Here is a 25971-nt window from a genome sequence, read left to right as displayed (position 1 = left end):
TCTCGGGTTAACCAAGGGTTTGTTCTCCCTAGTTTCTTTACTTTTTCCGGTACAAAGTTTCTTATGCAGTAATCGCAGAGGTATTTAAACCTCGCCCACAACGCATTTACGTCGTCCTCACAGAACGATAAGAGGGCATCTTGCAGAAAATGCATAATGCGTGGGTTGTCTGCTGCGTCAAAATGCTTTACAGTTTGTAATTTTGGCGTGGACGTTCCCAGTTGGCGAGGGAGCATGCAGTTAAAGTAGACCAGTTTGTGATCAGAAATGCCCTCGTAAACTTCAGTAATGCAATTTTTTATGCCTGCGGAACATAAAATGAGGTCTAGAATTGAGGAAGCTGAACTAGTTACGCGTGTAGGAGAGTGTACAGTCTGGACTAGATTATACGCTAACAATATATCAAGTAATACTTCTGAACTATGCGCATCGGGGGGACTAAACTTCATGGAGCCCCAATCAATGTGGGGAAGATTAAAGTCACCTGCAACTATAATATTCTGATGTAAGTACTTTTCTAGGTAATCATATAATTCCAGTAGATATACTGGTCCCGCCCCAGGAGGCCTATAGATACCAACAATAGTTATTTGGTTACCTGAGAACATCAGCCTACAGGAAACGCTTTCATGAAAGGTGGAAACATCGGGCAAAAGGACAGAAGACAATCCAGCCTTAACGAGAATGGCAATTCCGCCGCCCCTCGAGGTGCGGTCCTTTCTGTAGCATGTGTATGAAGGTGGTACGGCGCAGCTATCGGGAATGTCGGCATGAAGCCAAGTTTCAGATATAATCGCCACGTGTGGATCATAGGAGAGTAATAACTGTTCGAGCCGGTCTTGCTTGTTGCACAAACTTTGCGCATTCAAACATATTAGTCGAAGAGATTTTTCCACAACGCGTTTGAGAGCGTTTGAGAGCGCTGCTGTCTTTTCGTCAGACCCTGAGAGCAACGACGGCGCAAACCGGCCCGAAAGATCGGCAGCCGCAGCACGGCACGCCCAACTGCAGTGCTTGCAGTTAAATTTTTGTAGTGGAACACCTGTTCAATGAAAAATCTAGATTGTTTTTTTTTTTTGAGACAGTGTCTATTAGATGGCAACACATTATGTATATCTCATAATTTTTTTTACACTCTTTTCTTTGTAGATACAAGCGTGTCTTTACAAACTTTGTTCAATTTTATCCCACAATCTTGATTCTGGCAATTTATATCTTTTTTATGACATAAATCTCGTTAAGAAAGCTTTTAAGCATAAAAAGTGCATTCATGCTGCTTTTTGTTTACTTATTGCATAAAATGTTGAGTGCAGTAATTTCTTCAGAAAAGACATCTGGCGTAACCTACAGAAAACACCTATTTTCCTCATGGTAGGGAAAGAGTTGAGAGAGCTACAGACGATTACAAGTTACTATTCTCCATAGCCATGCATTTCCTCCTCAACTCGTTCGCCGTGTGATCGGGGCTAAGCTCCGCCTTCACTGGTTCTGCGTCATGATGGGAAGTTGTGTGGTCTATTTCCGATTGTCTCAGAGCCGACGCGCGAGTCCTCTCCAGCCTCCTTGCCAGCCGTCTGGCAGTCGTTCCCAAGCAACAGCTATCGGTCTTGTGCATTCTCTTTCTGTTACTTTCGTTTTTATAGAAACAAATCAACTAACATTCCAACTGCTACGAACACTTACCCGCCGTGGTTGCTCAGTGGCTATGGTGTTGGGCTGCTGAGCACGAGGTCGCGGGATCGAATCCCGGCCATGGCGGCCGCATTTCGATGGGGGCGAAATGCGAAAACACCCGTGTGCTTAGATTTAGGTGCACGTTAAAGATCCCCAGGTGGTCCAAATTTCCGCAGTTCTCCACTACGGCGTGCCTCATAATCAGAAAGTGGTTTTGGCACGTAAAACCCCATAATTGTTTAATTAACTACGAACACTTGTCCTCCATAAAGTAGGAAAGATTATCGATGACGCGCCCTGGGCAGCCAATCAGATAGCTCGCCTGTAGTGACGTCATCTGGTCAGGGACTGCTGAAAACTCAGGCGGGTGACGTGTCGCGATTGGTAGCGATGTTTATTTTAAAACCTTGTAATAAATTCCACGCTTAACATGGATCACTTAGATGCGTCAATTAATGATTAGAAGTACCTACCCTAACGACTCAGTACGTTTGTACAAAATCGTCACAATCTTTTCAGGGTCTCTTTAACACCAGCTACGTGGGATGCCACGGAGGAAGGAAACTAAGGAGAGGCCCTGACGTCACTCTTTGTGAAGCAAAAGTGAAGCCGGAAGTTGGCGTTGCTCATGGCGATGCTCCGCCTTTTGTGCCACCGTCCTCTCTTGTTTACATCTTTCGCGAAACCACGCCGCGCTGCGCGTGGTTTCGCGCGCGGAGCGCTCGCGCTCGCGCAACATCCGGCAGAGCACGGTGCAGGTAACACAGCGCAACAAGACACGGTGACTAACGCAAACCCGCCCACACAGCGCCTTTGCCACGGCACGAAACCTACCAGAGCAACACGTGTGAGCGCTCAAACAACGCCGCCATTGTGGCCCAAAAGGCGTGGCCATACAGCAAAAAAATAAAAAGCAGCAAAAAAATGAGAACCTACCACGTCATTTCCGCCACATTTTTCTCCTAGCGCGCGGAGGGGGTAGGGCCTCCTTCCTCCGAATGAAAACCGGTAGAGGAGGAGTATTTCGCGAGGAACAGCCCTTTCAAACAGTCTAAATAACTTTAGACAAGGTCCTAAAGAAAAGGAAAGACTGGCACAATGAACAAGAATGAAGACATGCAGCATGTTTCGGTCATATCGTCTTTCACTACCGGAGAGGGTTTTTTTTCTTTGTTTTTTAGTGAGTTAGCCTTTGATTCATGAATGAAGGGCGTGTGTTTCGATGGAGGAAATTACGTCCTAGAACATCTTCTATTCTCTTTTGCTGTGCTTTATTCGTGATCAGCGAAATACGAAATGTATCGCGTAACAACTGTCAAAAGTGATTCGAACTTAGAAACAGCAAGCGGCAAGAATTTGAAACGCGTGAACAATCAAATATGAGTTTTAAAAAGTTGGACGAATCTGAGTTGATACGTAGTAGCGTTTGCCGCATTTCCTCCATAAAGTAGCCTGAAGTACCAGGGGATGGCGCGCGCGGTTTCTTTTTTTAACTTTCGTTTTTCGCGCTAGTAGAGCGCGACGAGCTTACTGGGGATCTTTAAGGTCGTTCTAGGGATATCTCGGCGCACGTGGTTTACAGCGAGCGTTTGATGGTGCATTCGATGGTGACGCTCTGTGACGCTAGTTTGACGAGATACGTGCGGAGGGGGCGTGTGTTTACGTCTTTCATGCTGTGCATGACGTCAGTGTGTTTCACTGCCATGTGTAAGTCTGTGTAACGCTCATTCCGTGTGTGTAGTATGTGCGCCTTTACTGATATCACGTCTGTACGTAGCAACGTGAATACGTAACGTGTTCCTGACAGGCAAGTGAGGCGCCAAGCACCGTCTTTGCTGTTTGAAAAGCCAAAGCAAAACAAAGGTAACTGCAAAAGGCTGTGTGCACTCTGACATGTCGTTGTGTCTAATGTGTTGCGATATCTTTAGAAGTAAGCGACCGATTCGAATACGTAGCCTTACCGTAAACGGAAAAGCCGCGATTCGGTTAGAGTCAACTTTGATTTTATTGCTTTAGCTGCTTGTCGATTCTTTATCGTTCGAGTAGTTTCAAAAATGTGCAAGAATCACACGTTATTTTGTTTTCCTGCTACCATATCCGCAAGTATCCGTGTTGATAACATAGCTCACTAATGCCTCAGCACTGCATGCCGCATGCCCGGACTGTCGCGGTGCGCGCATGCTTTGTCTACTTGTTGATCGATCATTATTATAATTATTTCGCACTTGCGTGGCGTGCACTTGACTGGACTTGTTCTATTGATAGCCATTCATGTACCGTGGATGTCATTTGGGAGATGAGAACAGAAACACGCAATTGGCTTACTTTCGCGGCAAGTTTAATTAACCAAACTGCTAAGTGTCAGAAGCCTTTGTCAGGCATTAGAACCCGTTAGCTTCAAACCCTCTAGGAGCCTCTGTAATAAGTCTGTTGAAAATAACGGTGAATTCAATTAATTCAATAGAATGGACTCCATGGCGCAACACCTTCATCTCCACTGCCCGCTTTCTTTCTTTCCTTCTTCCCCCCCCCCCCCCCCCAGAGCACGTTTATTTACCGACCTGCCGCAGCTATCAGACCTACCCCCTCCTACTCCAAACGAAAGAACACGCATTTGTAAGGAACGATTTGCCAAAAAGTCGCAGTACTGTTCAATGACTGGCGAGGACAGTGGAAAACCATTGGAATCCGTATGTTTACTTTAAAGTACCGACTGTTGTTATATACACCACAGAAAGCACAAAACAGTTATGCGATACTATAAAAAACAATATTTCGACCACATTGCTGTGCATCATGCTTTTTTGCATTCATTGAGTGAAGTTGGATGCACAGGCATTGACTGACTGATGTTCACTCCCAGATGAATAAAGTTTCGTATCAAATATTGCTGTGCAATAAGAAAGCCAGACATATATACTTATGTTCATGAGAGACTTTTCAATTCCCTTCAGGGAAGGCACCCGATAACATTGCACCTTTTTGGCGCTATCCCTCTCCTGCCAAGTCTGCTGCTCAGAACACTCGGAAACTTCCTATTGCAATCAGCTCCTGTTGCTATACGTTCCTGTGATCAGCTTCAGAAATCTCTTGATTTCCTGTTGTCTTTGAGATGTCCTTCCTAAAGAAAAAAAATCTTGCTGCTTATCACAATATTATATACATTCCAGTTAGTGAATGTGCAGCAGGCACGTTTTACATTTATTTGCTCAACTGCATCATGCCTTGAGTTTGTTTATGCAGTGGCTGCATCACTGTGCATGGCATGGACAACAGATACAACTGGTTTCATACTCTCACAAACTAATGTTTATGCTCTTCAAGCTGTTCTCAGTGTGGTGATAGTGGTCAGATAATTTCCAGACATTTTCCGTTGTCACATTGGTATTTCTGTTGAACTTGTCATTAAGTGATCACATGAGATTGATAGGGCTTCCTTATAAACATATGCTTACCATTTATTCATGTATGGCATTAATATCCATTAACCAGTAACCATGCAAAATGTGTATCTGATGCTTTTTCAACACATTGGCACATCCTTTTTATGCTAGAACAAAAGGGGTTAACCGAGGGGCCCAATATTTATTAGTCATATCATAAGAAGCCAACAAACACTGACACCAAGGACAACATAGGGGAAATTACTTGTGCTTAATAAATGAAATAAAGAAACGATAAATTAATGGAAATGTAAGTGGATGAAAAAACAACTTGCCACCAGTAAAAAATGATCCCACAACCTTCGCATGCAAAGGTTGTGTGATCGTTCCTCACCTGCTTAATGGAAATGAAAGTGGATGAAAAGACAACTTGCCGCAGGCGGGGAACGATCTCATAATCTTTGCATGGAAGGTTGTGTGATCATTCCCCACCTGCGGCAAGTTGTTTTTTCATCCACTTTCATTTACATTAATTTATCATTTCTTTATTTCATTTATTAAGAACAAGTAATTTCCCCTATGTTGTCCTTTGTGTCAGTGTTTGTTGGCTTCTTATGATATGACCTTGTTATACTGTATGATAACTGCAATTATCATGCCCAAGATGTGTGCTGTGATCTTTCCAATGGATAAGGCACATTTTGGCAATGATTACAGTGTTGTCGTTGAGCATGCAATGCTATCTGGAGGCCGTAAGCGAGGCAACTTAATGACAAAACACTTATTTGATTATTACTCCTATGTTTATTTATATATATATTGTCTAGAGGTACGTGAATATTTGAAAATTTGAATACAAATCAAATAGCCCCTGCCATTTTATTTGCATTCAGTTACAGAATTCACTAGTTAAGGTTGTTGAATATTTATTTCTTTTGAATATGTGAGAGGAGAATACACTTATTGGAGTCTACAGGGAGACAGAATGATGGATGCCAGGACTGTTCCCAAGGGTGTTCTGGAGGATAGCCACAGTGACTGAACAGGGGTGCGAGTTCTTGAGCAAACACTTGGCCACGTAATGTCTGCTCAATAATTTACAATCATTCCATTAGAATGGCTCCCTTTTAGACGGCCTATATAGGAATTTGTTCCGATTTACTATTTGGAAAGTCCCACCATGTTTGCATCTCTTTAAAGCTGTAGTCAGTGCACTAGTAATATCTCTCTTTCAGCAAACACGGGACTGTATGAGTGTCTGGTAACATGCTGTCACCATTTTTCGTTATTCTCATCGCCATGATGCCCCAGATAATTGAAAATAGTTTATGATTTATGAGCTCCTCAGTTGCCTTGGATGTCAAACTGCTAACAGTGTTACACAGAGTATCAAACCCGAACTAAACCAAAAAACGAAAAATAAAAAAGTTTATGGTTACTTGAACTGAAACTGAACCAGAACGTTAAGATTTTTTTTGCCCCGGAGCAAAGCCGAAAGGGTAAAAAATGCTGGTTTTCATTTCAGGTTGGTAACCTTTTCTGGAGCTTTGATCGATGTATTTGTCTGCATTTGTGGCTCAAGTATGCTACCGGATTTGTAAAGACACACCATCTTCCCATGGTTTTAAATGTAGCAGCGTCGTTAGTGGGGTTTTCAGCCTATCGTGACACGACAATGTTTGTGTCACACCCGAAGCCTGGATTCACCAAACTGTGACATGTGCAAAGTACCTGAGACAGTTGATCACATATCCGTTTCTTTTCCCTACTATAACTGTGAAAGGCAGGCATTGATTTCGTTGTTGGTGCCACTTAACTGCAGGCCGTTCAGTGAAAAAGTGTTACTGGGCTCTTGGCCAGACATGTCGACACAGTGAGCCAAGGCCGTGAACGGGCCCTTCGAACACAAACCTGTATATAATCAAATCCTGCTGTCTATCCTCATCATTACTTCTCAGTCCCATATTTTTCTCCTCTTTCCTTTCTCCCTGGGCAGAGCAGTAGGGTATAGTACTCTCTGAGTTTCCTCAATATATTTCCTCTCTCTCTCTCTCTCTCTCTCTCTCTCCCTCTCAATAAAGCTTTGCTTCACTTAGATTCCCACATTGGAATCGGATCTGCATATTTATATTTAACTAGGTGTGGTCGGAAGGACACACAATCTTTCAGTGCAGCGTAGCAGCAGCTTCAAGTTCTTGCACAAAATAATTTTGTGCTGTTTTCCTGTAAATATTCTTTGGTTGTGCAAATGAACTTGAACCTGGTTGAACCATTTTTTTCACTCGGGTGTTAAACCAGAACTGAACCGTTTTCAGTCCGGAACGAAAAAAATTTGGCTCAACACTTTGGTGTTAACTGCAAATGACCAAAGTATATGAGCCTCATTTTATTTTTTACCAAATGTACTCCATACAATCTTAATGTTTCAGTGGTCCTGTTTCTCGAATATTCATATTCGATTCAATTTGAACACTGTTCGAACACTCCCAATTTTACTGCCAAACAGCGAATTGTTGCTTTCTTTTTGTTTGCAGGTTTGCCTGCAGCAGCTGTTGTCGCTTTCAAGCTAGCATGGATCCGTTCATCAAGTCGGTTATGGAATTTATCTGCTTCAGTTTTCTCCTCAATCAGGCATGCGCTTTTGATAAGGAATTTGAGGAAAAATGTAAGTTCTTTTGACATTTTATTTGTAACCTTATCATGCAATAGTGCCATGCCTACTTTGATGCAAAACAAGCTTGCTCTTATGCTGTGCCTTTCTAGCAGTTCATCAGAAGGTAATGTTGACTAGTCTGATGCCTACTTGGTGTAGACAAGCTGCAGGCATGACTCGTGACAAAAATATGGTGGCACTCTTGTTAAGTTCTATGCAAGCAAAAAAAAGAGTTTGTCGCAAGGACTCTGGTGGAATGAGTTCTTGCACCAGCCAAGATTAATAGATGTGGCCATGTTCTAAAAAGTTATTTTGCAAGAATTGTTCGAAGTCGTGAAGAACAAAAGTGTCAATGTAGTTGTCAGCTTTTTTTTTTTACCTGAACTACGCCTATCTGTTTACAGACATGTGGCTTGCCTAAATGGGGTGTTCCTTGATTCATTCATTCATTCATTCATTCATTCATTCATTCATTCATTCATTCATTCATTCATTCATTCATTCATTCATTCACTATTTAATACACCATATTTTACGAGATACGAAAGCATTACTGGACCCATAGCCATTGGCTAGTCCCAGGTCCATAGTCAACTTATGTTATAAAACGCAGCACGCGAGCAAACAAAAAGAGCAGACATGAAACATAATAGTAATATTAACATAGATAACTATGACAAGAATGTAAATATAAACTTGGTGTTCTTTTATCCTGCACACACGCGAGCAAACAAAACAGACATAATACATAACAATGAAATTGACATGCACAACGTAGGCAGGAATGTAAATATAAAGAAGTGTACTTCTGTCGACAGTATTCTTCAAAAAAGTATTTCCTCACAGCAGACCTAAAGTTACGGGCTTCTTTTACAGTATTGGCAGATAATTCCAAATAAGTAGGTATAGTTAAATAGCTGCAATAATTTATGAAAAGCTTTTGGTATTCCTTTCACAGCATAAGTTGTGTTTGAAAAATGTATAGGACATGTTTTGGAACACTTGATATTATTGAATACATGTCCTATATATTTTTCTTTCTCTAGGTTTTAATGCAAGGATTGCAGTACTGTCTTATGTGTTTTCAATGAACAGTGTGTCCGTGCTGTTCCATGCAGCAAGTGGACAGGAGAGTTTCAGTCAACCTTCATTGAGTCTGTCCCTTATCACTTGTTATCAGTGTGGGTTTCCATCTTTATGACAAAGTTGCTGACTTAGCTGCTTGGCTTAGACTTGACATGAGTTCGGTCACTTCTTCAAAGCACGCATGCTGACTGTTTTCTTTGAAAACATATAGTTTGAGAGTCCTACAATCCAAGCATGCAGTCACGTATCAATGTCATTTATCTTGTATTTTATGGACTTTCTTCAGAGCCCAGAAAAATGAACTTCATGTAGAAAGTTAACCTCTTAGAAACAGCCATGGTAGTGTTAATTTCAGTGCTCTGCAGAACATTCTGAATTGCAATTTAGGCCTTAAAATGAATGCCTACAAACTTTTGTAACTGCTTTCAGTGGAACAACTAACAAAGTGCTCTGAAAAAGTAAAGATCTTTAGGAATGTTGAAAGTGCTCAAGGTGTCTACGAAGAATATTCTCTGTGAATATTGCGCCACTTTCTTAAGTTTCATTCAAGCTGCGTGAAACATGTGGTATGTTTGAAGTGCAGTGTGCTTTATGTGAAATAAAGTCAAATGTGCTCACAGGGCGCCGGATACACACCCCCCCAAGGTTGCCTCCTGGAATGATCTTTATAATCGTGGTTGTGTTGATGGTCGCAGCAATCTGGGTTATCTTGTGTTGCTGCTGGGTTCGACGAAAAGACAGCATGTGTGTAAGTAGTACAAAAAGTGCACATTTTGTAAGCATAGAGCTTTCGTAAGCGACACTACAGGCTTTCTGGAGTTGTTGGACTGTGAAGAGTAGAAGGGAATGTGGAAAAAGGGTGTTTCATGAGTGGAGGATGTCAGAGAGGTAGAGAATGCATAGGGTGTCATGCCAATTAATTGATGGTGTCAGTCATGACATCATCTTCATTGTGGCAGAAGGAACATGCCTCAGTGACCTGTGTTACACAGGCGCATTATGCAATGCTACAGTGAGGGCTCCAGGAGCAGCATTCTCGAGTGACCACTTTCAGGCGATACAATTACTTTCACAATATTTCACGGAACTTTACACCGAACACGTCTGTGTGTACGGTCAACAGCGTTCCTGACACTGTGCCTAGGTCACTACATTCATACAGTGTGAGAAATGCTTTCGCTAGTACACGTCAATGGTGCCGCCTGACATGAAATCTCGGGAAAGTGATCACTCGATGTCATGACCCCAGATAGTGTGGCCCATCGATTGGTAAAGAATGGTACAGCACATAATGCCTCTTCAGCCATAAAATGAGAAGCTCACTCAATCAACAGGTGGCCAAGACAGTCTTTGATAATAGTACCTGGATAGAATTTATTATGGTTATTTGACAAGGGTTTGGCACATCAGTGATTCATCTTTGTAAAAACCATCTTGAAGTGACAGCAGCATAAAAAAGGTGAAGGGAGTAGACAGACACAGTGCTAATTTGGGTTTAAATTTGTGTATTGAAACAGCACTGATGTAGAGGACCCACAAACATTGCGTAGTTCTTGTAGACATAAAAAAACGATAAAGTTTCAAAATACCTGCCCTTAAACTTCACAAAATCAATTGTGGTTCTACAAACATAGTGTTTCACGTAACTTGAACCAACGATTTAAAAAAAATAGTTAACCGCAGCTGAACGAAAGCAATGACATATGGCTTGCCGTCGTTTGGCGATCTTTACAGTATCTTTATATTCCACTTAATTATTTGAATAACTAAGATAAATTAAGCAAAATGTTTATATACTCACTTTAGCGCCAAGTGCGTTGTATTGCGCTGTAGAGGTGGTTCGAAAACGACCTGTACAATTTTTTGTGGCAACGTACATGCTACGTGACAATTTTTTTCGGCATTTTAAGAAAGCCCACGAAATATGAAATAAAACCAAGTGGCTGCGCTCGTGCGCTATCGTATTGCAGTGCTCTCACCCATGTGTGAGCCTATCACTTATCAGGTACGTCAGCTCTTCTTTTCCGTGTTCCACCGCCAAAGATGCAAACGCACTGTCAAACCGATGCCTAGAGCTGCAATGCTCATTTCGCCATGGTCCACGCGTGTGGTTCCTTCGCATGAAGCACGGTTGAGAGTGCTGCAATACAACAGCGCATGAACACAGTCTCGTGGTTTTATTTCATATTTCGCAAGCTTTCTTTAAACGCCAAAAAAAAGACACCATGCAGCAGATGTGTTGCCACAAAAAATTGGATCACTCGTTTCTGAATCCCCTCTACAACGCAACAAAACGCACTCGGCCTTAAAGTGAATAATAACAAATTTGCATAAATAATCTTAGTTAATTAACTAATTAGGCAGCATATAAAGAATACTCTAAGGAGCACCACATCATGGCAAACCATATACCATTGGTTTCATTCAGCTGCGGCTAACCACTTTCTTTAAATCCTTCGTTCAAGTTACGTGAAACACCCCGCATATTCCTTCCACAAAGTCTTCCTTGAGCAGTGTGGACAAACAAACCCACACAAAGTGCTATTGTAATTCCTTTGTGATTTCGGGATCAATATCTAAAAACAACGCAAAGTCACTTAGTGAAATTTTATTAACTGAAGAGCTGGTTTGGGACTCTTCAAGATTATCTGGTGTGTTCCACTGCCATGAATTCTTGCAAGCAAGGTCTACGATTTCTTTTTAATCCTTTGTTTTTAATAAATGGAGACAGTTGTCACTAAAACACCTCATATCATGCCAAGCTTTCTTATAACAGAGGCTGTGTGCATACTTTTTGATGGTGCAGCCAGTAGAACAATTATCTTCTTAAAAATGTACTTACCTCTTTGTCGAGCTCTCCATCGGTACTTTTGCATGCAGTCAAACAACTTCATAACAAAGTTTATGGGATCTCCAGAATCCTTCATAATAAGGTCACTTCATACTAAAGGTTGCGCACCTTACCACTCTCAGTAGAGCAGGCTAAGCACATTCATCAAAAGGAAACCTTTATTAGCATGAATTCAAGAGCTATTCAATTAGTGAAATAACTCACAATTTGTTTATTGTTTTGTTTTGCTTTTGCACACTTTGTTTGACAATGTGACTGCAACGAACCTTATTGCTTGGGGTCATTCCACGACAAATCAACCAGCGTTTTTTCGACCATCACAGATATAGTTGAAAAAATTTTTACGTGTTTGTTGAAATTTATAACTCATTCTCCCCATTTTTTCTTTCCCAAAGGCTTTCTAGCATTTTGACTAAAATTTATTTTTCTTCCCCAGCTGAGCCACAAGGCATCAATCAGGATATTTTTTTTCATAGGCACATTGTATGATCCAGTAGTTCAAATGTTGTGTATGGCAAGACACTGAAGTGATGTGACTGCTAAAGTAAACAATAGTTCAAGTATTACGACACATTGGGTTCTTGTGGCACCTGCAAAAGCCGATAAAATTGCAAAGTTTGAATTTTGGTTGACATAGTATAGGAAAAAAATATTTTAAGCTTTGAAGGTTCAGCTGATTGCCTGAAAAATAGCTGTAAATAGCTGTATTTTTTGCAAAAAGCTTCGTGTTCAAGGTAAAAAAAAAGCAGCTTTGGTGGTTGGCTTAAAATATATATGTGATATATCAGTTGACATCTCTACACGTCTGTGATGCATGTGAGAAGTTACAAAAAGGTACCATTATTTAAGGTTGGAAAATTATTCGTTGAATTTTTGTGTCAGCACTGGCTTTTCTCTGACTTGCGCCCAAGCTTGCCAGCCTAAGTTGCAGACGACAAAGCAAGCTTCGTCTGCAGTGCAGATGACCGAGAAATGATGTCATGGTCTCTGTTTTATTGCCTAGAGACGCACACTCTAACACAGTGCGGCTTGTGCTTCGTGTGAGCCAGGTGAACCATGCAGCCAATGCACAAGGAATATCACGATGTGTTAAATTCATCAGGGAGTCCTGCAGAGTTAAAATATATGTTTCATGCAGTTTATAAGGAGAAATATTTGCACTTAAGTAGCCAGTGATTCCAGATATCCACTGATATCGATCACGCAAAGCATTTGAATAGATGTGTCGCACTTCAATACAGTGCAACATACAGGGCATACTTTGTACCCTGCTCTCTGGAACCCAAAGACTGTCATAAGATGATGCAACTACAAAACACCCTCATAATTACAACTGAAAGCCTACATGGGTGTGAACAAAGACTTCTGATGTGGTTTGTTACCGCTGTTCGATAGCATGAACATGCTCGGCTCTAAAATTCATACGTGTCCTCTCCAGGTAATGTGCTCAGACATGGTTGACATCCACTATTTACATTCATGGAAAGAAAAGAAAATGTGAGTCAAGGCTGCGCCGCTGGGCGTCACTTGTCTTATTAATTTTAAAAAAAAGACAGTCGCAGTTGAACAGTTTTTCGTGCTCATTCTATTAGCAATCTCTCCTTGCTAAACAGCAAGACTTCATATATTTATCCTGTCTGCACAATCCATGTACAAACATTTTAAAAAATTATTTTCGCGTTTAGAAAACAATACCTTTTTGTAACTTCTCACATGCATAATAGAGATATAGAGCTATCTAATGATATAGCAGGTATATTTTTAAGCCCAACACCAAAGCTACTATCTTTACCTTGAACACAAAGCATTTTGCAAAAAAAATATAACTGTATGGTTATTTTTCAGTCGATTGGCTGAACCCGCATAGCTTCAAATATTTTTCAGCTATACTATGTCGACCGGGCTACCATTCTATATTAATTTGTGGCTTCTGAATTTTCCTGTGTTCTAAGAAAAAAATTCAAACTTTGCGATTTTAACAGCTTTTGCCTGTGCAAAAAAGCACCTCTAGTATTCAGATATTTAAAATATTGGTTATGTTGGCAGTCACATCACATCATTGTCTTGCAATGCATGTCATTTGAGTGACTGGATCATAAAATATGCCTTTGAAACAAATATGTTCGTTGATGCCTTATGGCACAGCTGGGCAAGAACAACAAATTTTCACCAAATGCTAGAAAATCCTTTGGGAGAAAATCAAATGGGGAGAATGAGTTTTGAACTTAAACAAACATGCTGAAATTCTGAAATCTATATCTGTCACGGTCGAAAAGATGCTGGTTGATTTGGCGTGGAATGACCCTATAGACAGAGATCATGCTTTGTGACGAACTGCAAGAACTACACAAAGAAGAGCGGGAGATCCCTAAATACTTGTATCACCTCCCTTGCTTTCAAAATTATTGGTTCATTTAAAGGATCTTCACCACTTGCCTTTCTTGACATTCGCATCCATTTTGCTTTATATGGCTCGGAAGATATCGTCAGTTCTTCAGTTAAGGGTTACATTGTGTCGTCAGCAACTGTGATGTATCTGTCAGTCGTTACACCCGCTGCTGCGTTACAACTAGCAGAGTATGAATATAGCGATTCCTGGAGCAGTGCAGCCAGACTACTTTAATATCGGCACACTTGTGAAGCTCTACGAGTCAAGTACATCACTAACGCTGCTGTTCGCGCAAAGTGCACCTTGGCAATGCTGCGGAGGGCACTGGAACACCACTATGTGGCAGTCGTAATGCTCTTCGTAATAGAAGTGTTCACAATACATATGAAAGATACGAACTCGGCCAGGACATATTCAATCCTTTGTTATACAGGTCGTTTCACCGTAGAGGTGTTCGACTATAGATGAGGTTCACCTCCAAGGAAGCATATTCTACAATAAAGCAATGGTTTGAACTCTCAACTCTACACTGCCATGTTCCTTTAACCCCATAAGTGTTTTGGATGAGCGCAGCTTGTTGATGCAATACTGGTTAATTTTGCTTTACAGTTTGCTCAACTCATTAACAGCGATAGTCCTACCTTCAAGAAATTTGGATGACATCGGCATGTCCACTTAGTTTTTCTTTTGCCACATAGACGGCTGCAGTGCCAACGTGCGAAATTAGTGGTTATTTCACTCTTTTTTGTTTTACTGCATAGACGCCTGCATTTTTTCAGCATATCGAAGGATTCAGTCTTCGTGTTCTACAACCTGGATAGCAGCTGTTTTGTCAGCAGTGGAGAGGCTCGTTTATTATGTTCTTTGTTTTATACTACATATACAGATGGCAGCAGTTTGTCAGCGCCCAAAAACTCCATATTTAGCATTGCGTGTCTTTCGCACCTTTTGACATGTTTAGAACAATGGAATCTGCCACTGACAGCTCGCGCATGAGTTGCGCATGCAAATTAAAGCTGCTACTTGACTCTGACAGGGAGAGTGAAAGTGATGCGCTAGACTTTTGTAATATTGAGCAAAGAGGATGATGATAGTAGGATGATAGTTTCTCTTACCAAAAGTAATGATACGGAAAGTGAAGATGACACTGACTTGGCCCGGCAGTGGTGCAACGTTTTCATGCTTAAAACATGAAGCAAGTTGGTTGAAAAAGCCTTAGAAGGGTTTTTGATAGAATGAAGTTTGAACATAAGTCATAAAAAAAGCAAAGTAAGGTCACTATTGGTCAAAATAACAAAACACTTAAGAGGTAAGTTGAAGTGGCACTTATGACTGAAGTGCCTTTACTTCCTTTGACAAAGGGTGCACCAGTATGTTCATATCAAGATTCTACTGCCAAAGGGACATAAGTCAACTGCAGTTATCACACTACAACCCAGTCCGTGAACCAAATCACTCAAGAACCTTTCATTTTTTCGATGGTGCAGCATGCCTGTCCCCACATTCCACCACCACTGGCACCAGCTCCAGCTCCGGTGACATCAGGTGCAAGGACACGTGCTTCACCGGAAGTGTACCCTGTGGTCCCAGGAGAAACGCGGTCTCCGGCTGTGTCGTATCCACAACCTGCGTACTATCCACATCCAACCGCACCATACCCTCATGGACTCCCCTACATGAATAGCAACATGGTACCACTGGTGCAGCCATCTGCTGCACTGTTGCAATCGCCGTCATCACCATTTGATCCACCACCACCTTACATCAACCAAACCATACCCCCAGAAACCCATTTCAGGAAGTCATAGATGAGCACAAGTGCGAATAGTGATTGGACATGTTTTGGTGAGTCGTGATCACCACTGTGAATAGCAGTCACCACAGTGGCTCATCGCTATGGCATTCTGCTACAGAGCACGAGGTCGTGGGTTCGATTTTCGTATACAAGGATGTCAGCTGCAGCACATGTTGTGTGACTCATATTCAGTCCTCAATTCTGGTTCAGTTGTTACTTGTATTGTTTAAAGAGAAGTAATGGAGAAGGACAGGCTGCGGGCATTGTAACAGTCTCACCTGTCGGTGGACATCTTCTGGGACTGTCCTGTAGCCAAAGTAGTGAGAAAGAGGGAGAAAACGAAAGAAGGGGACAACACTAAAGGTGCTGCAGAAAATGAATTTGAACCCAACGAAATAGTCCCAAAGATTACATGAATAAGTACTAGAAACTAACGTGCTATATGTTTATACAGATATCTAAAGAACATATACGCAAAAAATATTTTAAAAAATTATGCAGAGCCCACGCACTGTGGGAATCGATGTAAGCGAAGCTTTCTGTGCTGTTTGCTTTGACTGACGATAATTAGCGTTGATGTTGACGGCGAATGTTTATTTTCTTCAACGTTTTGTCAACACCAGAGTGGTGAGTTGATGTTAAACGTTACCGTGCGTGCACCACTGCTGTTTGTCTGCATAGTACACAAAACACAAAGGGAGAAGTGTTTGCTTGAGGCGTTGTCATGCGCTACATTTGATAACCTCTGAGAAGGTTGAGCATTGTCATTGCCTCATATGACAAATCGCATCGTGGCAGAAACGTTAAAACTTGAATTGGATTATGGGGCTGTACGTACCAAAACCACAATCTGATTATGAGGCAAGCCGTAGTTACGCACTCCGGATTAATTTTGGCACCGTGGTGTTCTTTAACATGTTCATAAAACAAAGAACGCGAGCGTTCTTTATTTCGCCCACATCAAAATGTGGCTGCCTCGGTCAAATCCACGACCTCAAGCAATGCCATAGCCGCAAAGCTATGGTGGCAGGCACAGGAGTGTTGATATGACGTGCAACCGCTTCTGTTGTGTTGCCTAGACCCTGGGGTACGTTTTAATCAATGCGGCTCTGCTCCTGCACGCCCTGCATAAGTTGTCCGCTAGACATATTTGTATGGTTTTATTTTTCAGAAGTAGCACAAACACACCGTACCGTACCTTGAACTTTAGTTCATCTAGCATTTTGTTGCCTTCTCACATCACCTTTTCCCTATCCCGCCCCTCTTGTATTTGTATGGGAACTGCGAGCAAAAAGTGGCAAGGCTGTTATTCAGTCGTTTCATGACTGCGTTAGCTCTACCCATTCTCTGCCTTCTCTCCCTCCCTCCTCTCTTCCATTGTATCTAGTTTCCCTCTGGACGTTGGTAGAAAGGTAAGCGCTTGCGGGGGGTAATGGATGATTACAGGTGTCAAGAAGCTAATGCGGCAATGACCCCGCAGCTCCAGAGGGCACTGCACATTCGATGCGGTGCGGTCCAAACAAGTAGCTCGCATCTCTTTTCTTCTCTGTCCCGCTCCTTCCATGTATATACACACTCTGAACCACCCCCTGATGGGGTGTGCCGACAGCAGCACCAGCTCCAGCAGTGGGAAAGTCGAAGGAAAAGGCAAAGAAAGCTTCGCTTTAATAAATGCTAGTGCATGTTGTACAGTATGCTGTTCAATGTTGCAGTGTGTGCTGTAAGGCCAGTCTGCTCCAGGGAAGTCACAGTCACAATGCGAGCGTGCAAATTCATGTTGTGCCTTCGGGAAAGAGCGACAAAGTCTTGGCGTTGGAGTGGCATGTGTTGCACATTTAATGGTCAAGTGCTCAAGACTCTCGTGTGAGGTTGCAGTCAGGGGCCAGTGATCGGCTTTGGATACCTCGTTTGCACACGGTTTGCACTTGTATCATTGTTGTGTACCATTTTACTGTAGTACAGTAGCTAGCTGGGCGAGTTGGTACATCTGCATTATTGCATAGAGCGTGCACTTCAAAGACAGACAAAGAAAGACGATACACAGTGCTCGTGTATCATTTCTCTTCTTTGTCCGTGTTTGAAGAGTGCATTGTGAGTAATAATACCATTTTACTCGTCCTTGTTATGGACCTGTAGCTTCCCGAGAGTTCTGTGCGGTGCAACTGGTGCCGCAAGTGGTGAAGCTGAGTGACGTCTGGACTTGAAACCAGCAGGTTTATTTGTGGCCTTTGCTCTTTTGCCTTGCATCCTCTTTGCACAGAATTTTTTCTGATATTGATCAGAACTGATACCAGTATTATTACATGCAGAGTGAGAGCGTGCCTTGTGCGATGCGTATATTTGAAGGTTTACTTTGCCGACAAAGTGCAAAAAAATGCTGACAGTTCTATAGCATTGTGGCTTGTGAGATTATCAGGAACTGTGATAGCATCATTTTGAAGTTGGAGAAGGCCGTGGTTATTATATTTATAGACGTTGCCCTTTGCTATTATTACTTTTATTGCACAATGGATTGTCTTTCTGGGATGGCCAAACCAGGATAGTTCTGAGTTTATTTATTTTGATTCATTTGCAGGCACTTTGCTGTCTCCTGTATATGCTATAGCAAAGCCCTGCAAGCAATATTGTATAGTATATACAATATCTCTAGAACACTATATGTAGCATAAGTGTATAGTATACATTCCAACAGTCAAGTTCGTTTGTTTCTCATTATTTAACACCAGGCTTCACTAATATTCACTGCATTGAGTATGGTAAACAATAGATTGGAATTGGTGGTCATACTCTGTATAATATATATAATGTTGCTTTTGATTAGCCATTTTGCTCCTATATTTTGTTTTTCTATATTTATTAATCACTTGTGACTACACACAACAAAGAGCAAGCAAGGCACAAATGTAGTTGTCTCACTGTTCCTAATTAAAATGTTCAGTGTGTGAATGATAAAATACAAGGCTCGTAATACAAGTGGACACTTAAAACCATTGAACAAGTGGCATCTTGACATGCACTGATTATTTTTATTTTTTACTCAAATCGACAAAAGCTTTGTTGCCCAATGCTGTATGAAAATGGAAAGACGATCTGGTTTGTTATTGTTCATTATTTATTAACTGTGTAAAACAGGCAGCATACAAGAAACAAACGAAAAACCACAAGCAAGGCAAGTGTTAATGCTGTATCTCTCTTCATTAACTGCTCTTTGCATGTGGCCACTTGAACAACAAGGTATTTTTAAAGCACTCACTAAATTTTGTTTATTCACTTGAACTTGCAGCTAATAACACAAATTTAAGCACAGTTTCAGAGCTATGTAAGCAACTTTGTGGCATTGTCTTCAACTGTTGAGCACCGTATCTATCTGATAATAATTTCCTACGCTGAGTGTTAATAATTTGTGCACAGCCTAAGAGGCCGCTTAGCAAAGCCAGTTTCGACTGGTGTGCGCTAGTGAAACTCTGAATTTTTGCACACATGCCCATTGTCACCATCTAGTCGTTCTCTGTGACAAATGACAAGAGAGAGAAGTCTATTGATGTGAAAGGCAGAGATGGTGGTCTGAGGTATATTCACACTGGAATAAGGGGATTCATGGGATTCTATCTTTTTGTTCATTGCAAGCATGCTTCTGTAATGTTTCAGTACAAAATAATATGCAAATTAGTAATTTAGGTAGCTCATTTTATAAGTAGTATATGCTGTACTGTTACGCCGGTGATCGAATCAGTGGCCAAATGAAGTTTTAGGATTGTGCACAATTCGCTTTATTTCTTTTTTTACTTTGAACGATGTGATTGTGCCACTCACAATGAAAATGATAATGTTTAAGATTGTGGTGCTATCAAACCACTACTGCCAGAGCCTGTGTCATTCACACCTTGTGTATCGAAACTAGTATTTCCGTGGAATCGTCTTGATGCTCAACTCTTCCACTAGTGAGATATAACAGTTCATTGCATTGAGGACAAATAATAAGGAAAGTAAAATATGTAATTGCACATTACTTATTATCCGCCACGGTAGCTTAGTGGCTATGGTGTTGCACTGTTGACTACAATGGCATAAGTTTGATTCCAGGCCACGGCAGCCACACGTTAATGGACACAAAATGCAAAAAAAAATGCTTCTAAGTGCAAAAGACAGAATGCAAAAATCCTTGATGGTCGAAAAAAATACAAAGCTGCCCACTTCAGTGTCTCATAGTTCGTGAACCGCCTTGAGATGTTAAACCACATAAACTTATTTTTTAACAGTGTGCCTTATAATGGGTCTAATATATCAGTGTTCCCTTGCTGTGTGTCACTGCCAACGTCACTGCTGCGAGCAGTCTTTGTGGCACTTAAGTTAGATCTACTGTTTGTTACAACGGATCTCCTGCACTTTTTAACTTTGAATGCCAAGTGCTTTAAAGAAAATTGTTTTTGTCACATGCAAGATATGGTAGACCCTTATTGTAACGAGATATTCTGGAGACGAAAGTTTGTTATAAGCAGCTAGTGTTTCATTAAAAGCTTAGGTGCTCTAAAAGAGCCTTAGTAACACAGAAACTATAGTCTGGCAGTCAACCAGTCCAGAGGTTCGTGAAACTAACGAGCACAGAAACAGAGCTGTGTTTGATAAATGCGTCGCCATAACAATTATATTCTGATGATGGCTGTCAACAGCTGCGCCATCTCGTTCGTGATAAATAGATGCAGCCATAGACCGGAAGACTTGCTCCAACATGGCAGGATGACCATCGCATGTTCAGCACTTTGTGCCTGTGCAGTTTGGCACGGAGAAAAGCAAGGGTGTTTGTTATGGCTTGTCACCCGTTCGCCGTTGACACAAAGTCGTCAACGGGGTATGCAAGCTGGTTCGTCGTTCTGTACTCATGAGAACACAGTGAAGGGCTCAGAGTCAGGAGAAAGAAAAAAAAAAAGATATTTATCAGATGACAATGATTCACTAACTAAAACAAAAATGACACAAGAACACTAACACACATGGAATTAATATATATCAATGATGACAACAATATAAATACAGTGAGCAATTAACAGCGGAATAAAGACTAACTACACAAGAATACACTTAATAGTGGCCCACTAAAACAGGGTTCAAAAGAAAATAAATGATAGCATACGCATAGCCGGGCATCAGCAGAAAGTCCATAAACTGTGGAGTCGATGGTAGAGCTTTCCTGAAAAACGCTGGTGAGCCGATCTTGTTGCAGCGGATACAATTGTTGTGCTGGCTTTCCCGGAAGTCTAGATCTGACGACTCTCCTCGAGCAGGTTGAGCTTCATTGCAGAGGTTAGTTTGTCGTCTCTTATGTCAACTAGTCACTCAGAGTTCTGAGGGACAAGATGGCTAGGCGGCCCAGGTGACACTGGACGGCACTAGCCCCTCAACTCTTCTCAGTAGATTATAGACTCAGCATCTAGACTGCCTAGCTGGGGCTAAAACCTGCATTTAAATAACTTCTCTATTCCCTTGTTCCCTGTGAAGGGAACGGCGGATATTGGAGATGATCCAATCAAGTTCACCCAATTGTACCATGACTCCTTCCGAAGTCATAGCCGCACCTTCTTTAATTGGGGGTGAAGGAACGGATGATTCCTCCCCATTGTTAGAGGTCGTGCCCTTGCATTGCACCACACAGACACATATGCACATCCTTTAATCTGTGGTGGACCTCTGTTGTGCATTGACAAACATAGAAGAAACAATGGCAGCCGGCCATATGGTGCCAAACCCTCTGACATGCATACACTGTTCGAAATTTGTGGACACAGGATTGCACAGAGGCACCACATATTTCGGGGTATTCGTAACCCCTCCCATCTTGGCAAGCTTCTCAATGCATGCACGGGGCAGAGAATGCACAGGGGTTTCTACAAAAAGGCTCTCGAGGCGTCAAGGTCACGCCAACCAAAAAATAAATAATCTCTAAACTTGCCTTCAACGTTTTCAACCACTTACCCGAGTGGCTGGCAATACCCGTATTGCTCGCCGGTTCCTGCTCCCATGGCCTTTTGGCGCCTGTTGATCGGTGCTTCGCTGACTCGAACAATGACGCACCGTAACAGTGTTGCAGTGTGTATGCTGTGCCAAGTTCGCACTTCATACTAAGTGGAGTCGGGCATTACTACATTTAGAATACTCTGGTGTAGAATGTGTAGACTGCAATCAAGACCTTGTAGGGACATTTGATTAAAGTTATTTCGTTATAACGTGGGTTTGCTGTAGCTTTGGGAAGTAATTTCTTGCCCTAACGTAGCTCAAGTGTTTGCCTATAATATAGGTAAGCTTTTAACTGATGCGCACAACTTTTTACACTGCCAACTCAGAAAAGAAAAGACTGCCTTTCTGACTCGATGGGTGTGGCTTTGTGCTTTGCCTGTCCTGAATGTGTTTGCATATGTTCTCAGTGTTCAGATTTATCTTGTGAATGTGACTGCAGATATGCAGACTCCTCGCATCTGCCTGTTTGTAAGTGTGGAGTGCTGAATTCGTTGCATCCAAATGAGCACCATTTCTCGTCCTCTTTATGCTCAGGCTCTTCGGATTAGTTTGTGGGCGTCAGCGCTCTTATTGGTGCCTTTCTTTTATACTGTGATATGCAAGGCAATTGCATTATGTCTCTATTGTGTCATGATCTTTGTCGATTCTTACAAAGTGTGCCTGTCATCATTTAATCACTATATATATGTACACCATTTTACTTCTTGCATTGCAAATGTGTTTGGTGGCGTGTACACCATTTAATTTCAGCTGTTCCCAAGTTGTAAATAAAGATAATTTTCCATCACTATTATTTTATGAAATGAGCGTTTTCAGTGCTTCACAGGTCGCATTTCAACTTGCGGCACTTTGTAATGTTGTAGCCTACACAGCGTGAACAGTAGGGGTACGGCCATGAGATAGTTCTTACTACTGGTTCACCTATGCCCTTGAAATGTAAACACTTGATGTGGCAAAGATGCAGGGCAAACATCCTATGTACTTGTAAAACACACATCTAATGACCTTAAATGTTTGAATAAGTCTGTATCCCTCCATCCTCGTTCGATTTGAACCTCAATAATGTTTGCTGGCAATTAGTTGGTGATGTATTCTTTGCATTTATGTTATAGCAAATATAAATGTATTAACAATCAAGAAAGGACATGACAGAGCGCTGACCACAACTAAGAACTTGCCTAATGGGCTCAGGAAGCGGCAGTATACCACATGGATACCATGTGGATGTGGTTTCCTTGAGTAGCAACCTTGCTTAGGATTCACTGCCGAAGTGTTATAAAGTGTATGCTGCCACAGCAGTTCTGTGGTCTGGTCGATGGTTTCAGCAAACACAGGCCACTGGTTCAGCCCATTCCAAGGCATTGGGTGAATGTTGTAGGAGCAGCCACAGGAATTCCTTCTGTAGACGACTTTGCCATTGCCATTCAGATCGAGGTATACTACATGCTCTGGTGCGGTGGTGAGAAAGGTCAAAAGCCTCTGAACAAGGCTTCGACACCAGAAGGCAACACTCTTTTTCAGATATGCTAAGCAAGTCCTGAGTTGTAGTCAGCACTCTTTCCTGTCCTTTCTTTCTTTCCTATGTTTATATGCGCTTTAACACTGCAACAAAGAATACATCATCAATTAGCCCACCTGCAAAGGTTATTGAACTTCACATCTGGTTCTATGGGCCTTTCTGTCTGATCCACATCACTAGTCATCACCAGTGCTAACTGCAAGGCCAGAAAATTAGCATTCTGTATCCGACAAAAAGTGTTTACAACCTACAAAAGAAAGGTCTCCCAAACATAAACTTCGAAGTCAAAATGTTCCCTGAACAGCTTGAAGTAATCGGGAAGGGAGTTCTACGATTGTCGATTGCCTTTCTTTTAAACACAAAGTTGATCAACATCTGGTGACACTCCTTTGCTAAAAAAGTGTGGGGTGCTTCAGTGTAATAATTGCCGGCCAATCATGGCAAGCTAACCCCGCATGCTGCAACACCGCCACTGATTATGTGCCACTGGGTACATGCCCATTCTTGGCCGATACCATGTGCACCCAAATGCACAGAGGCAACAAGTGTAGAAGTCGGCAACAGATGCAGCTAGGTATGGAAAAAGAATTGAAGTGAACAAACTGGGACTCAAGCGTGCATTGAGCAAGTATGGTTTTTCTTGCCTCTTGTGCGGCCTGTCCTGTTCCAACGTGCACCGAACAAGGAGCGTTGAGCTCCTCAGTAACATAAAATTATGCAAGAAGTCAGCTACAGAGAAGTGTGTGACAGTACATGCCATTTGCATCATTCTGTACAAGCATTTCCATCATAAGAATTTCGTTTTACATAACATTTACATTTTGTGCAAACATGAGAGAAAGCTTTGCGTATCACCAGTTCCTGCTTAAGCATGAGATCTGTGTAATTGGTAATGAACCCAAAACAATGGAAATCTTGTAATGACTCCTGCAGGTTATAATTAAAGGTGTCTTCAACAATACAGTGTGTTGCTACATTGCTTGAATGCTAAGGGCACTAACATCAAGAGCCATTGTAAGATATATTCTGCCACAATTTTTTCAATGTTTCCAGTATGTTTACTTGGGCATAACAAAGAACAAAGTATAGCAGCACCATAAAGATGGGCACAAAAAAAAGTGCACAGGACCGTGGTGCTAACCCTCCAAGTAAGATTTAAGTTTCTGATGTCGTGTACAGTTCAAGCGTGGTTGCCTCAGTTTCTTGGGATTATTGCTTTTGTCACCTTGGCCTTATGATTGACAATATGATACCCATAGGTTGGCAAACTGACTCGGAGGTACCTGTGAGTCTGAGTGAGTCCAACTGAGTAGAATTTTGGCAAGTACGATGCCGAGCGAGACTTGCTGAGTAAAATATTGGCGAGCCTGAATGCACTTGGACCCAGCTGCGTAGAATTCTGGTGAGTCAGGGTCTGAGTCAGCCCAGCTTGTTAGAATCATGTCGAAAGCAGCACACAGAACAGGACAAGAAAGTACAAACACTGCTGATTTGCAACTGAAGCCATTGTGTTTGTCTCACTTTCCTGTCCCGTTCTATGCACTGTTTTTCATTTTAGAAATATGCATCAAATATCCCAGCGGCATACTCTTCTATAGAATCATGTGCTGGAATTTAAGCGTGCAATGTTTTTTTTTTCTTCGATAAATGTATTACAATAAAGGTTTGTTAATTCGACACGGGTTAATTCGATTTTCTGGCTCATTCGATCTCGACCATAGATTCTGGCCCGCACCCATGCATCTCTATATTGGTCCAAATCTTCGTTATTTCGATGCTAAAATTTACCGTTGCCGGATAATTCGAACTTTACCAGCCGGCATTTACTCGCCTGACTCCTATGGTAAGCCTAATAGCGACCCCATTACTGGCAGCGTCCCTCTTGGCAGAGCTGGACAGTGAATGCGTTGAAGTGCGTCCCCATCTCTGTCGGAAATGCCTATTAGTGGCCTGCTCTAGAAAGATTTGCAAGCAATACCGGCAGCTCATGTCCGATTATGGTATTTACCCGATTAATGGACGTCTTTGCCCCCTCGCAAAAGTTGAACCGATAACCGCTTTCGCCGCGTTTGTGTGCTTTGCCGCATAACACTTCTGTATTGCGGCAAAGCTGACTTACACATTTGGCGCAAAAACTTTCTAGTGGCACTTTTGAGATAGTGCGTAAGCATTCTTTCCAGCCCCTCAGCTTGCATGCATACGTCTGTAACGTATCCGAACGCGTCTGGTCGTATGTTGACACATTTGCTTGGTCTCTGCCTTTGTTGATTAATCCTAATTAATTAATGTAGTTAATTTTGAGAATCGGGCAAATATTTCCAAACGAATCAGCGGTGCTGTGACGTTTCTTCTGCGTCTTGCTCAATCCGACCCATCGGATAACTCGATCAATTTCGTCGGTCCCTTCAGGGTCGAATTAACGGAGGTAGACTGGGTTTTTAATTCCAGCGGCCTGTCACTTGCTTCGTCTCTGTGCTGTCTTTAAAGGGCTCCGAGTTCCCGTTGTTTTAGTACAAGCGGGTCAGCTATGGCTGAAATTTGCCTCACCTTAACCCAACCTTTCGACAAAGCGATTTGTTTTCATCTGGGCAACAGTTGCTTTTTGTCGC

At 41.9% G+C, this 25971-nt stretch overlaps 1 long non-coding RNA gene across 2 annotated transcripts; it reads left to right on the top strand.

Annotated features, from left to right (window-relative positions):
* Nucleotides 1-3274: 3274 nt before the first annotated feature.
* LOC135906468 (uncharacterized) lies at nucleotides 3275-22628 on the top strand. Of its 2 annotated transcripts, XR_010565732.2 has the most exons (5): nucleotides 3276-3381; nucleotides 3452-3537; nucleotides 7592-7722; nucleotides 9417-9544; nucleotides 15524-22628. It is a non-coding gene; the product is annotated as an uncharacterized lncRNA (long non-coding RNA). The 2 variants fall into 2 exon arrangements; XR_010565731.2 differs by having other exon boundaries at nucleotides 3275-3537.
* The last annotated feature ends 3343 nt before the right edge of the window (nucleotides 22629-25971 follow it).

The sequence above is a fragment of the Dermacentor albipictus genome, chromosome 9 (genome assembly GCF_038994185.2).
Source record: "Dermacentor albipictus isolate Rhodes 1998 colony chromosome 9, USDA_Dalb.pri_finalv2, whole genome shotgun sequence".
NCBI classification, from domain to species: domain Eukaryota; kingdom Metazoa; phylum Arthropoda; class Arachnida; order Ixodida; family Ixodidae; genus Dermacentor; species Dermacentor albipictus.
This window is presented reverse-complemented; position numbering and strand designations above follow the sequence as displayed.